Source organism: Eutrigla gurnardus, assembly GCF_963514095.1.
Source record: "Eutrigla gurnardus genome assembly, chromosome: 7".
NCBI lineage: Eukaryota > Metazoa > Chordata > Actinopteri > Perciformes > Triglidae > Eutrigla > Eutrigla gurnardus.
Window position 1 is genome coordinate 4,016,173 of NC_139921.1, and position 12,961 is coordinate 4,029,133.

At 43.4% G+C, this 12,961-nt stretch overlaps 1 protein-coding gene across 1 annotated transcript in view; it reads right to left on the reverse strand.

Annotated features, from left to right (window-relative positions):
• LOC311016319 (uncharacterized protein) overlaps positions 1 to 12,961 on the reverse strand; it is a 558,990-nt gene that overhangs the window by 233,537 nt on the left and 312,492 nt on the right. The window lies entirely within an intron of this gene.

The window sequence follows — 12,961 nt, forward strand, 5'->3', positions numbered from 1 at the left end:
GGGAAACAGGCTTCAGTTTGATCGGCCGTTTTCCGCTTGGTCCTAGCGCATGACGCGTCTGTTTAATATAGCGTAACATTGTTTTTGGTCGGTAAAAGGTGCAGGGGACCAAAACGGCCTTTTAAAAAAGTGCAGGGGACATGTCCCCTGTGTCCCCCCCTAAATTATGTCCGTGCTCGTGATACATACGTCACCCCCCCTCTTCTATCTGCAATGTCACGAGTGATGCAAATAAACAGAAATGATCCTGCTGTAAAACTAAGTAATGTGAGGTGAAAGCTGCATTGTGGGAGGTGTTTGGCAGTTCAGACCATCACATTATTCATTCAGCAGACTTGACTTAATGTTGATGGACGCTGTGTTTTTGTGGTTCAACAGACCAACAGATAATCTGAATTTACCATTTAAACTTTCATTCCTTTCATTCAATATTTGAAGCTGATCAGCTGAAGTGTCAGCAGGTTACAGCGTCAGGTCCAGGTGTGTGTCAGGATAATATTTAAAGGGATAGTTTGGAATTTTGGACATAAGACCTATTTTCCAAGTGAGCTGGTGTGTTCGAGACGTCTGGAGACGTTTTCAAGAAATTTCATTCAGTTATTCTAGTTGCCGAGTTCGCTTATGCTATGGCTAGCGCAAGTCAATGGTTCTTAGGTAGACAGGCATTAAAAACAGTCTTGCCCACTCAACAGTGCACCCGAGGCAAATCCATTAAAACACTAGACTGTCGATGTACATATCTGTGTTGATAGAATAATATTTGAAACAAAACTAAAGCCCTGATTATGCTTCCGCGTAGTGATAACGCAACGGCAACGCAACGGCCACGCAGTTGCTTGGAGACCGTGATGGTTCTGCGTTGGGTTTACGTGTCGAAATGCAATTCAATGCCACACCGGTAAAGGGCGCTATGTTTTTTGTAAAGACTGACCGACCGACCGAGACTCTTGGCATATATCGTCGTTAGCCTTGTTATAGCGTATTTGTTTACTTTCCGGCTTTAAACGTCCACAATTTTTCAGAACTTGGTGTTTTATTTCTTTGTGCAAAAGCGACAAGGTGCAAACAATAAAACGAGGTGAAAACAATAAAAGTAGCCTTTTAAAAGTTTAAATGGCAGTGTTTATGAGTGGAAACCGGATAGCGGTCTCCAGCGGATGTAGTTAGCGGACCAATCACAGCCAATGCCGCTGCGTTGGCGTTGCGTCGCCTCGACGCGCGTCTAGGATTTTTGGGAGGTACACGTCAGGCCCTTGCGTTGGACGTAAGGGGGGTCCGCAAGGTCGTAAGGGGTCCGCAAGCCCCCTTGCGTTGTGTCGACGCGGAAGCATAACTCAGCCTTAACCTCGCATCGCATGAATCATCCATTTTTTGAGGAACTTGTTTCTCAGCAGTAGCGGAACTTTACTTTGCTCCGTCGGACTCAAAACTCTAAGACGCGCCGCCCGAAATACTGCACGTAAGTAGGCAATCGAACCGGGCCAAACTGTCGGCACTTATACCCCCAAGGCTGTCTGAAAAGCCCTCGGAGCTCACTCAAACACCGGGCAGCCCACGGCCACGCAAAGCCACAATTACGCACCGCGAACCCGGACCACTGCTCCGTCCGGAGAACCGTAAACCCTCGGACGCGTTGCGGGCATTCCCTCCGGTAAATAGACACATGAACACCGCCGAATATTCGGGCCTTGTGCCCTCAGAGCTGGGTGAAAAGCGCTTGGACCTCACGCAAACACCGGGCAGCCCACGGCCAAGCGAACCCACAATTACGCACCGCGACCCCGGACCTCTGCTCCATCCGTAGACCAGTAAACCCTCAGACGCGTTGCGGGGGATTCCCTCCTGGCATCACCAGTCTCCGTTTGTTCGGTCCCGGTTCTCGGCTCCAGCGGAGGCTATCCCGGTCTCCACAGACGCTCGTTCACGTTCTGCCCTTTGACCATCCCTCTCGCACAATTCTTCCTCTGTATATTCAGGCTCGTACAGGTATGGTTGGGTTTGGGTGGAAAAAAACTCCTCATCAGAGTCTTCAAAAGTTTCAGTATATTCTCCAAAAGTGTCCATTTCTGTGAGATTGAAGAAACTAGCACTGCAGGCTACTCTGCGTCTGTAGCAATGACAGCAGGTAAACAAACTATTATAGAACCGGCAACTTATAAGTGCTAGGTGATATCACTCTGCCGCTGCCATAGCCTACTAGGAAGTATGACATGCTGCTGCTGCTGCTGAGACATAAATCCTTAAAAATGCAAGGTTGGTTTTATTTCAAACATTCTATCAACACATATGTACATCGATAGTCTGCCGTTACAATGGATTTGCCTCGGGTGCACTGTGGAGTGGGCAAGAAGTTTTTAATGCCATGCTAGCTAAGAACGATTGACTTGCGCAACCCATAGCATAAGCGAACTCGGCAACTAGAAGAACTGAATGAAATTTCTTGAAAACGTCTCCAGACATCTCGAACACACCGGCTCACTTGGAAAATAGATTTTATGTCCAATATTCTGAACTATCCCTTTAATCTGAATATTTATTTGACTCGTCAAACTTTACTGCTTCTTCTTCTCGGACAACTAACAGTATTGATGGCAATTAAAGTTTCTGGTCTCAGTGACTGTTCACCAAAGTGAAAACAAATGGATTCAAAAGGAGAGTCGACACTAGATTCAGATCATCCCCTACATGGACTACAAAGGTCTGGACCAAGACCTGATTCTTCACCTCAGGACAGTCAGATAATGAAAAGGTTCAATTTTAAACTCAATAAAGAGATCTAGTTAATATTATGTATATTTATGTTGTTGAGTGAGAATCATGATGGTGAAGTGATCTGAGTCCTGGACACTTCGAGATCCTCGTCTCACCTCTGAGCTTTGGTCTGGCTGTCATGTCCCCCATCCTGAGTGGTTTTAGAGGGAAGGACTCCGTCCTCTCGGTCCTCACACCGGTTCATAGCAGAGTCTCCACCTGCTGGCAGAGACGTACACTGTCACTACGGCAACACTGACAACAGAGAGGCAAGGTCCTGCCCCTTCCTGTGTCTCCAATGGGACCTCATTTCTTGAAAACTATGAACGGTAGTTAACGGCGAGACCAATAATGTTTTAGTCCCGTTTGAGTTGTACAGCATCCAGACGACAGCAGGAGAATCTCAAAGGCTTTCAGGACACAGGACAACATTACTCTAGAAAACCAACGTTAGCTTTAGACAACAAAACCAACGTTAGCTTTAGAAAACAAAACCAACGTTAGGTTTAGACAACAAAACCAACGTTAGCTTTAGACAACAAAACCAACGTTAGGTTTAGACAACATAACCAACATTAAAACTGCAAGCAGTGATGTGACGGGCCCTCGCTCATATGCAGCCGTGGAGTGCCTGCGGTCACATGGCAGTGTCGCAGCCGTCTACCTGTGCTGCGGCCGCCTCCTCGTGGCGCAAGTTTAGACACAAGCGATTGACATTCAAAGCCATCTATCTACCTGACTGCTGTCTGAGGTACCTGCGAAGTGTGGAGCAGATGAGTCAATGAATAAAGTCATTAGCAGGTGTGGAAAGTTTCACGACTGTTGATCTGATGTGATCCAAAGTGAAACTCCATTTCAGGCCCAGGGCCCAGGGTGTTGCAGATTTGCTACTATTTTACGATGCTAACAAACAACTGACATTTATGCTAGCTAACATGCATGTAGGCATTTATTCTTGTAATTAATCCATCAAACGTGTGACAACGCCTCGTTAAGGTCCTTAGGGGGACGGCTGTTGATGGTTATTGTTTGTTTTTATTTATACAGGCCAAATCATCGTTTTATGGGTGTTTATTGATCGGGTGGATAGTAGCCGTAGCTTTCACTTGTTGCCATAGCAACGTCAAACGTCCGGTCAAGCAACGTGTTTACTTCCCCATGCCCCGTCTCTTCTTCTGCGTTTTTGGTGTATTTTTTTTTTTTTTTAAGATTTTTTCAGGCATAGACGCCTTTTTATTAGCAGAGGACAGGGGGTGTGACATGCAGCAAAGGACCTCCGGCCAGGATTCAAACCGGGGTCGCTGCGTATGGGTACGTGCGTACATGGCATGCGCTCTAATCACTTGGCCACCTGCATGCCGTTTTTGGTGTATTTTTGTAGCAGAAACAGCACCACATAAGGGCCTGGGATACGTACTACAGCATGCTGAGTCGTTTTCAGCGGATTTGTGTGGACGCAGATTTTCTTGAAACAACACCAAGGAAAAACAGAGAAAAAAAGATTGTTTTGGCACGTGTGGACGGGTCCTCAGTCACAGAGCTCCACACATGTCCATGCCTTCCTGACATCTCTCCTCCTCCCCCTAGTGTGACCCCTCCTCCTCCCCGTGTGTCGTCTCTGCAGGCTGAAATGAGAGGAATTAGTCCAAAAATAATCAGGCATTACTCAGAAATAGGTACACAATCAGCGATTGTTGTTTCATATAGTTGCCGTGGCCACGCCCTTTGCATTGTTAAATTGGTGTAAAGTTTAGAACAATAAATGAAATGTATTGTAAATTTAGCAAATTGTGAAACATTGAATAATTGTTAAATTGGTTTGTTAAATTGGTTTGAAATATATTTATCTTTTTTTCATAGCTCAAACAATGAGTAACTTGTTTTTCATTAGGGCCCGAGCGCCGACAACGTCGGGCAGCGAAGCCCTATTGAAACTGCTCCGATTATTTAGGGCCCGAGCGCCGACAACGTCGGGCAGCGAAGCCCTATTGAAACTGCTTCAACTGCTCCGATTATTATTATTTTTCCCAAATCACAGCCTTTTTGGGGGCCTTGTCAAAATAATTAGCTTACCAAATTTGGTGTGCTCAATGATTTTAAAGGTTTCGTAGTTGGCCACAAAGAATTGGCTCGCTAGCGCCCCCTTACGCAAAGAAGGATGGCCAGCTCACATCGTAACTCAAATTGACTTGAAATTTTGCACAGCCATGCAGATCCGTGTGCTCTACAAAAAATTACATTATGGCACCAAAGTCCGCCTACCGAAATGTTCCGCCATTTTGAATTTTGTGAAAAACACGTTTTTGCTAATATTTCCTAAACTGTATATCCGATTCTCACCAACATCGTTGTGGATCATCATTTGACCAAGCTGATCAAGTGCTATCAAAGGCTTTGAAAAATATCGTTGCGCTTGGAAGTTATAAGCCAATTAACACCGGAGGGGCGGGGCTCTAGAAATCAATACACATAACTCCATAATATCTAACCCAATAATCACGAAACTTGCAGGATATGTTGAAATATCTCCCTGGAACATATCCTGAAAGTTTTATTAAAATTGACCACTCGGGGGCGCTACAGTAAATCAGCCATTTTAGGCCATTTTTGGCCATTTTAGCTTTTGTAGGGTTTGTATTTTAACGAACTCGCTAAGACTGTTCTAGAGGCCTCAACGATGCAAAATCATCGAAAGGTCTTACATAAGTCTAAGGGCGTGGCCAGGACGGCGTCCTGAACATGGATGAATTTCATGCTTTGACCACAAAAATCTAAACTGTTATAACTTCAATGTACATTGTCTGATATGATCAAAACTTCACATATTTGTCAAGAGTACCACCCTGAACACATCTGCACTGCAATATTGACTCATACTCAGATCGCCACCTACTGGCAATAGAAAGTGTTAAGTTTTATACTTCAGCGAACTCTTCCTAGCAGCATTATCAGATTCACCTCAAACTTGGTCACCTTGTACTCAAGTCTTCAATGATGAAAATGTATCAAAAGGTCTTACATTAGTCAAAGGGCGTGGCCAGGGTGTTGCGTTTTGCCAGTGTAATGGAAGTCATTGTAACTTCAGCATACAATGTCCAATCTGCTCGAAACTTGAGGATGTGTTGACATCTCTCCCTGGAACATATCCTGAAAGTTTTATCAAGATTGACCACTCGGGGGCGCTACAGTTAATCAGCCATTTTAGGACATTTTTCCCATTTTACCTATTGTAGGGATTGTATTTTAATGAACTCCTCTTACAGCGTTCATCCGATTGCTGCCAAACTCACTGAGACTGTTCTACAGGCGTCAACGATGCAAAATCATCGAAAGGTCTTACATAAGTCAAAGGGCATGGCCAGGGCAGCGCCATGAACACGGGAGAATTTCATGCTTCGCCACAATACTCTAAACTCTTATAACTTCAGTGTCCATTATCCAATCTGGTTCAAACTTCTCACGTTTGATGAGAGTCCCACCCTGAACACGTTTGCACTGCAATATTGCCATGAGTTCAGAGCGCCTGATGGTACCTGGAAATATCATGTTTTTACACTTTTACCGCTCCTCTGAAGAGAAAGATCACCTTTAGCTTTGACGTACCCACATGAAACTTTGAAGGTATGTAGAACATGTAGAGATGTACAAAAAAGCCTCTTGGACACATACCCTAAAATGTACAGGAAGTCAGCCATTTTGAATTTAATGTGACATTTTAACCGATTTTTCGCCTTTTGTATGCAGTATTTTAACGAACTCCTCCTAGACCGTTGATCTGATTCCTACCAAACTTTGTGAGACTGTTCTAGATGCCGCAATGATTAAAAATCATCAAAAGGTCTTACATAAGTCAAAGGGCGTGGCCAGGACGGCGCCACGAGTGCGGACGAATGTCATGCTTCACAAAACTCTAAACTGTTTTAACTTCAGTGTCCATTGTCTGATCTGGTTCAAACTTCTCAAGTTTGATAAGAGTCCCACCCTGAGCGTATCTGCACTGCAATATTGACTCACAATCAGAGCGCCACCTAATGGCAACGTGAAATGTGACTGATTTTATGCCATTTTTCTGAGTAACAGCCCGCCCTTTAGGTTGGGCGTACGTGCATGAATTTTTTTTTGCTAGATAGACTATGTGGAGATGTACAAAAAATCCTCAAAAACAATGTTTTAAACCCACTGAGTAACTCACTCATTCCTCTCACTCACTAATCCGTACAGAGCGGACAGACACACAAGCAGCAACCACTAGGGGGAGGCAGAGGTCTATCAGTGAGACATGGAGAAGGTTGTCAGCTCTGTGACTGTAAACAGACAGGGAATGGAAGAAGCTTCTGTCTCTGTTTAATGCAGTTCCAGTCTGCTTTCCACCAGATCAACCAGAAATCTTTCCACACCTGCTAATGACTTTATACATTGTCTAATCTGTTCCAAACTTTACATGCACCTCAGACAGCTGTCAGTTGAACCTTCGCCATAAACATCATCACTATTATAACTATATACCAGTCCCAGTGTCATTGAACTTTGCACCCCAGTCGAGCACGACGACTTCAATTGTCTGATACAATGATCGACACGACGATTCAGGCAAGAGACGATTCAGGCAAGAGACGATTCAGGCAAGGGACGACCGGCAACGTGGCGGTGGCCGGGGACGACCCGCCCCGTGGCGGTGGCCGGGGATGACCCACGGCGTGGTGGTGGCCGGGGACGACCCGCGCCGTGGCGGTGGCCAGGCCAGGCGGTCCGACACGTCAGGCGGTCGTAGCACTAACCGAGTTACGTGCCATGCGAGGGCCCGTTATCACTGCTCGCAGTTTTAATTTATATAAATTCTTGCGATTTAAAGTTTATTTTGTTGTAAAGTCTGTTTGAATATTGAAAGTTAAATCATTTTTGTGACTTGAACGTTCATATTTAAGTTTAACGAAATGGTTAAATTCATATTATCACACAGTGTTGGTCTGTTGGTTGATAGAGCAGAGTTGATTGTCACAGCAGCAGGAAGGAGGAGCTGCTGGACCTGAAGTTTGTCTCCGAAAGAGCCGTTTAGAAAAATTAACGACATGGGGAGCTTTGTGTAGTCCATTATTGTAGTTTTTTACAGCAGCCTTACGTAACAGCTGTCAATCATCAGCGGGCACATTTTAATGACGTAGCTTTGTGAAAGTCCGTGTGGGTTCTCTGTGCAGCGATGGTTGCAGTCACATAGTCAAAAAATTAGGTCCTAACTCCTTTTCCTAACTCCTTTTCCTTGACCTTTGGAGAAAACGTCACGGGGTTAAGGAAGGTTGGAAGGAGAATTCAAAAGGATTTAGGAAAAGTCGACTGCGGTGCTCAGAGAATCCGACCGCATTTACATTTCATTTGTGGTTTTAGTTTAGTTTTTGTCAAATTTGCAACATAATTGCAATAAATAAAAAATACCATTCAATTATTATCACTGGCCCTGTGATAGACTGGCGACCTGTCCAGGGTGTACCCTGCCTTCGCCCAATGATAGCTGGGATCGGCTCCAGCCCCCCCCGTGACCCTGAATACAGGATAAGCGATAGACGATGGATGGAATTATGATCACTGTCCACATATGTTTATCAACACAATTCCAATTACTATATGTCTGCATGAAAGTCATTGTTAAATATGCAAATAAGTATATTGTTTGTTTTCATGAACTGCTGAGGTGTGCCTCACTTTAAATGTTGCTCTCGCAAAGAATTGTGGGTCGGCCTGATCTCCTCTCCTTTGGTAAAGGAAGGTCTGTTGTATCCTAAAGGAGCTCTGAAAGGAAGCACTGGAGCTCCTTTTCTTTGCATTTAGAGAATTTGAACGGCTCTTATCATGGTGGCAACTTATTTACTTCCAGGTCACTTTTTCAGTTAGGAACCTTCTGAAGAGGAAGACTGTTCGACTGCAGCCAGTGACTAAATTCATGTTTGACAAAACCGAAACTAAAACCACAAATGAAATGTAAACACAGCAAACGGTCAAACAGGAAGGAGGAGCTGCTGGACCTGAAGCCGGTCAGTGAACCAGCTGTTTATAAAAACCAACAACATGGGGAGAAGTGGACGACCCGCTTATTGTAGTTTATCCAGCGCAGACGCACGTCAATCATCAGCAGCATTATAATGACGTAGCTTAGTGAAAGTCCGGTTGGATTCTCTGAGCACCGCGGTTGACTTTTCCTAAATCCTTTTGAGTTCTCCTCTCGCCTTTCCTTAAAACTGTGTAACCTATCTTTTTGTTGTGGCAGCCCTCAGTAGTGTTATCAGGTATTCATAACAGGATGTGTAGTTTTATTGTGAAGGGGTCACCGGACGTTGTTGTGGTTGCCGCGGGAGATGACATGTGTGAAGACGAATAAAGTCGGCACTGTTGTCGCTGAGGACGGCCATTCGTGTCTTTTCTTATTTTATTATTCACCCAGTATAGGCGCCCTGAACTCTCGGTTACACAAGTTATAGGAAGTTACGTAATCACACAATATTAAAACAAGTATAGGAAGATACGTAATCACACAATATTAAAACAAGTTATAGGAAGTAACGTAATCACACAATATTAAAACAAGTTATAGGAAGCTACGTAATAACACAATATTAAAACAAGTTATAGGAAGCTACGTAATCACACAATATTAAAACAAGTTATAGGAAGCTACGTAATCACACAATATTAAAACAAGTTATAGGAAGTAACGTAAACACACAATATTAAACAAGTTATAGGAAGCTACGTAAACACACAATATTAAAACAAGTTATAGGAAGTAACGTAAACACACAATATTAAAACAAGTTCTAGGAAGTAACGTAATCACACAATATTAAACAAGTTATAGGAAGTAACGTAATCACACAATATTAAACAACTTACCGGTTTGAAGGACGGACGTAGAAACGGTAACTGTTGAGGACAGGATCAGCTGTCTCCCTGTGTTTTAACTGCGACACTAATCTCTCCGTTTCTGCTGCACTAGTGATTTTGTTTCACTTTCAGTCTTCAGCCCCTCCCTTCCTGCTCTCTGTGTCTGCGCGTGCCTGTGCGGGGTGTGCGCGCCTGCAAACCTCTTGCGCGGACTTTCTCGGACATATTCAGAAGTTGAAAAAAATGTGCATACTAATAGAAAACGGCGAAAATTCAATGATTTTAAAGGTTTAGTAGTTGGCCACAAAAAAGTGGCTCGCTAGCGCCCCCTAACGCAAAGAAGGATGGCCAGCTCACACCGTAACTCCAATTAACTTGAAATTTTGCACGGACATGCAGAACCGTGTGCTCTACAAAAAATTACATTATGGCACCAAAGTCCGCCTACCGAAATTTTCCGCCATTTTGAATTTTGTGAAAAACACGTTTTTGCTAATTTCTCCTAAACCGTGGATCCGATTCTCACCAACATTTCTGTGAATCATCATTGGACCAAGCTGGTCAAGTGCTACCAAAAGCTTTGTGAAATATAGTTGCGTTCAGACGTTATTAGCCAATGAACATCAGAGGGGCGGGGCTCTAGAAATCAATACACATAACTCCACAATATTTAACCCAATCATCATGAAACTTGCAGGATATGTTGACATATGGCCCTGGAACATATCCTGAAAGTTTTATTAAAATTGACCACTCGGGGGCGCTACAGTAAATCAGCCATTTTTCACGTTAATCAATTATAGGGTATCGTATTTTAAAGAACTGCTCCTACAGCGTTGATCTGATTCCTACCAAACTTTGCGAGCCTGTTCTAGAGGCCTCGCCGATTTAAAATCATCAAAAGGTCTTACATGAGTCCAAGGGCGTGGCCGGGACGACGTCCTGAACATGGACGAAATTCATGCTTCGCCACAATACTCTAAACTGTTATAACTTCAATGTACATTGTCCGATCATGTTCAAACTTCTCACATTTGATGAGAGTCCCACCCTGAACACATCTGCACTGTAATATTGACTCACAATCAGAGCGCCACCTAGTGGCCACATAAAATGTCATGTTTTAACAGCCGTATAAGGTCCCAGTGTCGTGGAACTTTGCACCCCAGTCTAGCAGGACAACTTCAATCGTCTGATACGGTGATCGACGCAACGATTCAGGCAAGGGACGACCGGCTGCGTGGCAATGGCCGGGGACGACGCGCGCCGTGGCGGGGGCCGGGGACGACCCGCGCCGTGGCGATGGCCGGGGACGACAGGCGCCAGCCGTGGCGGTGGCCGGGGACGACCCGCGCCGTGGCGGTGGCCGGGGACGACCGGGGACGACTGGCAACGTGGCGGTGGGGGTGGCCGGGGACGACCCGCCCCGTGGCGGTGGCCAGGCCAGGCGGTCCGACACGTCAGGCGGTCGTAGCACTAACCGAGTTACGTGCCATGCGAGGGCCCGTTATCACTGCTCGCAGTTTTAATTACTCATGTATTTATGTTAATGCTCTGACCTCCTGTTTGCTCCATGATAGAGCTTGTAGTTGTGATATTCCTCATGATTAGTATTTCACATTTCTGTGTACAAGTTATGGTTTATTATTGTGTTCATAAAACAATGACAACGTGTTTATTCCTCTGCATTATAGAGTAGTGTGTTCATTTTAGAGTAGAATGTGGATTGTATATTTTTTAGTGATGTCCAAATGAAGCTTCGTGAAGCATTTTCTTTATTTTCTGAGCCCAATAGATGGCGCTCTCTGTTCAACAAAGGGTTGAAAGCAATGGAAATATATCGGCCTTCAACCCTTTGTTGAACAGAGAGTGCCATCTATTGGGCTCAGAAAATAAAGAAAATGCTTCACGAAGCTTCATTTGGACATCACTAATATTTTTATAATCAGTAGTTTAATGTTGTGATTTAAATGTTGTCATGGTTGTTCAGTTGAAGATGTATTAAGTTTGGTAGGTGGCTTCTTTAGATTTAGGGTTTAGGATTTAGGTGATCTTTCCAGTGATGTAAATGGAAATGATGATGCAGGATGTGTCTTGTCTTTTGTTGAAAAGCTGTTTAAGGCCAAGTGGTTGCTTTTGGGTTGGAATGGTTTTTTTGTGTGGAGTATTGTCTATTCAGTGGACAAAAGTACTTTGCAATGGTTCTAATAGTGTAAATGTATGAGGTAGGTTTATGAGTTGATGTTCAGGTATATTGTGTTTGGCAGGTCGTTTTTAGGAAACAATTAGAGTGCTCTGACTGTCTGAGTTGTAATTTGGTGTGAAGTATTGGCTCCAGCATGTCTTTTGTCTTGTAGACTTGTTTTTATGTTGTTGTGGGCCAACGTTTGTGTAGGTTTGAGGGTACTTTGAAGGATTACATTTTTGGCAAATTGAATTGGAAAGTAGTGCTGATGTATGTTGATAATTATTCGACATTGTCATTTGTAAGTCTTTGGGATGTATATATGTGAAATGAAGGATGGAAGTATTGTTAGTAGCTTATTGTATTATTTTTGTATGTTATGAAGTTGGTTGAATATGAATTTCATGTGTGTTGTATTAAATTGTAAAGGGCTTGTTTGTTAGATGTGTAAGTTTGCTTATCATGGCCCATATTGTACCAAGGATGGTTTGTGTCATCATGTTTTTGGAAGTAATCTGAAAAGTATTTGCTAGGCTGGCAAATGTTTGTCCCTCATGCATCATGACATGATTGTGGGCTCTCATTTTACAATCTTGCCTGTAAGACAGAATGACATACAAATGTACGTTTTGTGTAATGATATATATTTAACCATTCTTAATGCATGTTTGTACACTGTATAGTAGTTGTTAGTCTCAGTGTAGCATTGAGGGATTTGAACAGAAGATAGATGGAGGATAACAAATAAAGAATTAAATATTATAAGGTACATGCATTTGATTTATTTTGTTGTAGTTGTGATATTTGAAGTTGGGACTATGTGTCCCTGGTGTACACATCACTTTTGTGTAATTTACTATGTTAACAAGGATTAGTGTGTAAACGTTATTTTTGTAGGGTTAAACATGTCAAATGTCTGTATATTGTAGTCAGACATGGGTCAAGGAATATTTTACACGAATAAGGGAGTAACTTTATGTGGTTACTTTTTATTGGAGAGCTTTAATAGTGGTACTTTAATGATAGCCAATTGTGTTTGTGAGGAGAATGTGGGAGGGGTTTAGCTACAGGTTAAAGGTCCCCTATTATACTGTTTTTCATCCATTCCACACAGGTGTCAGAGGTCCAACAACACTGTTTTTGATATGCATT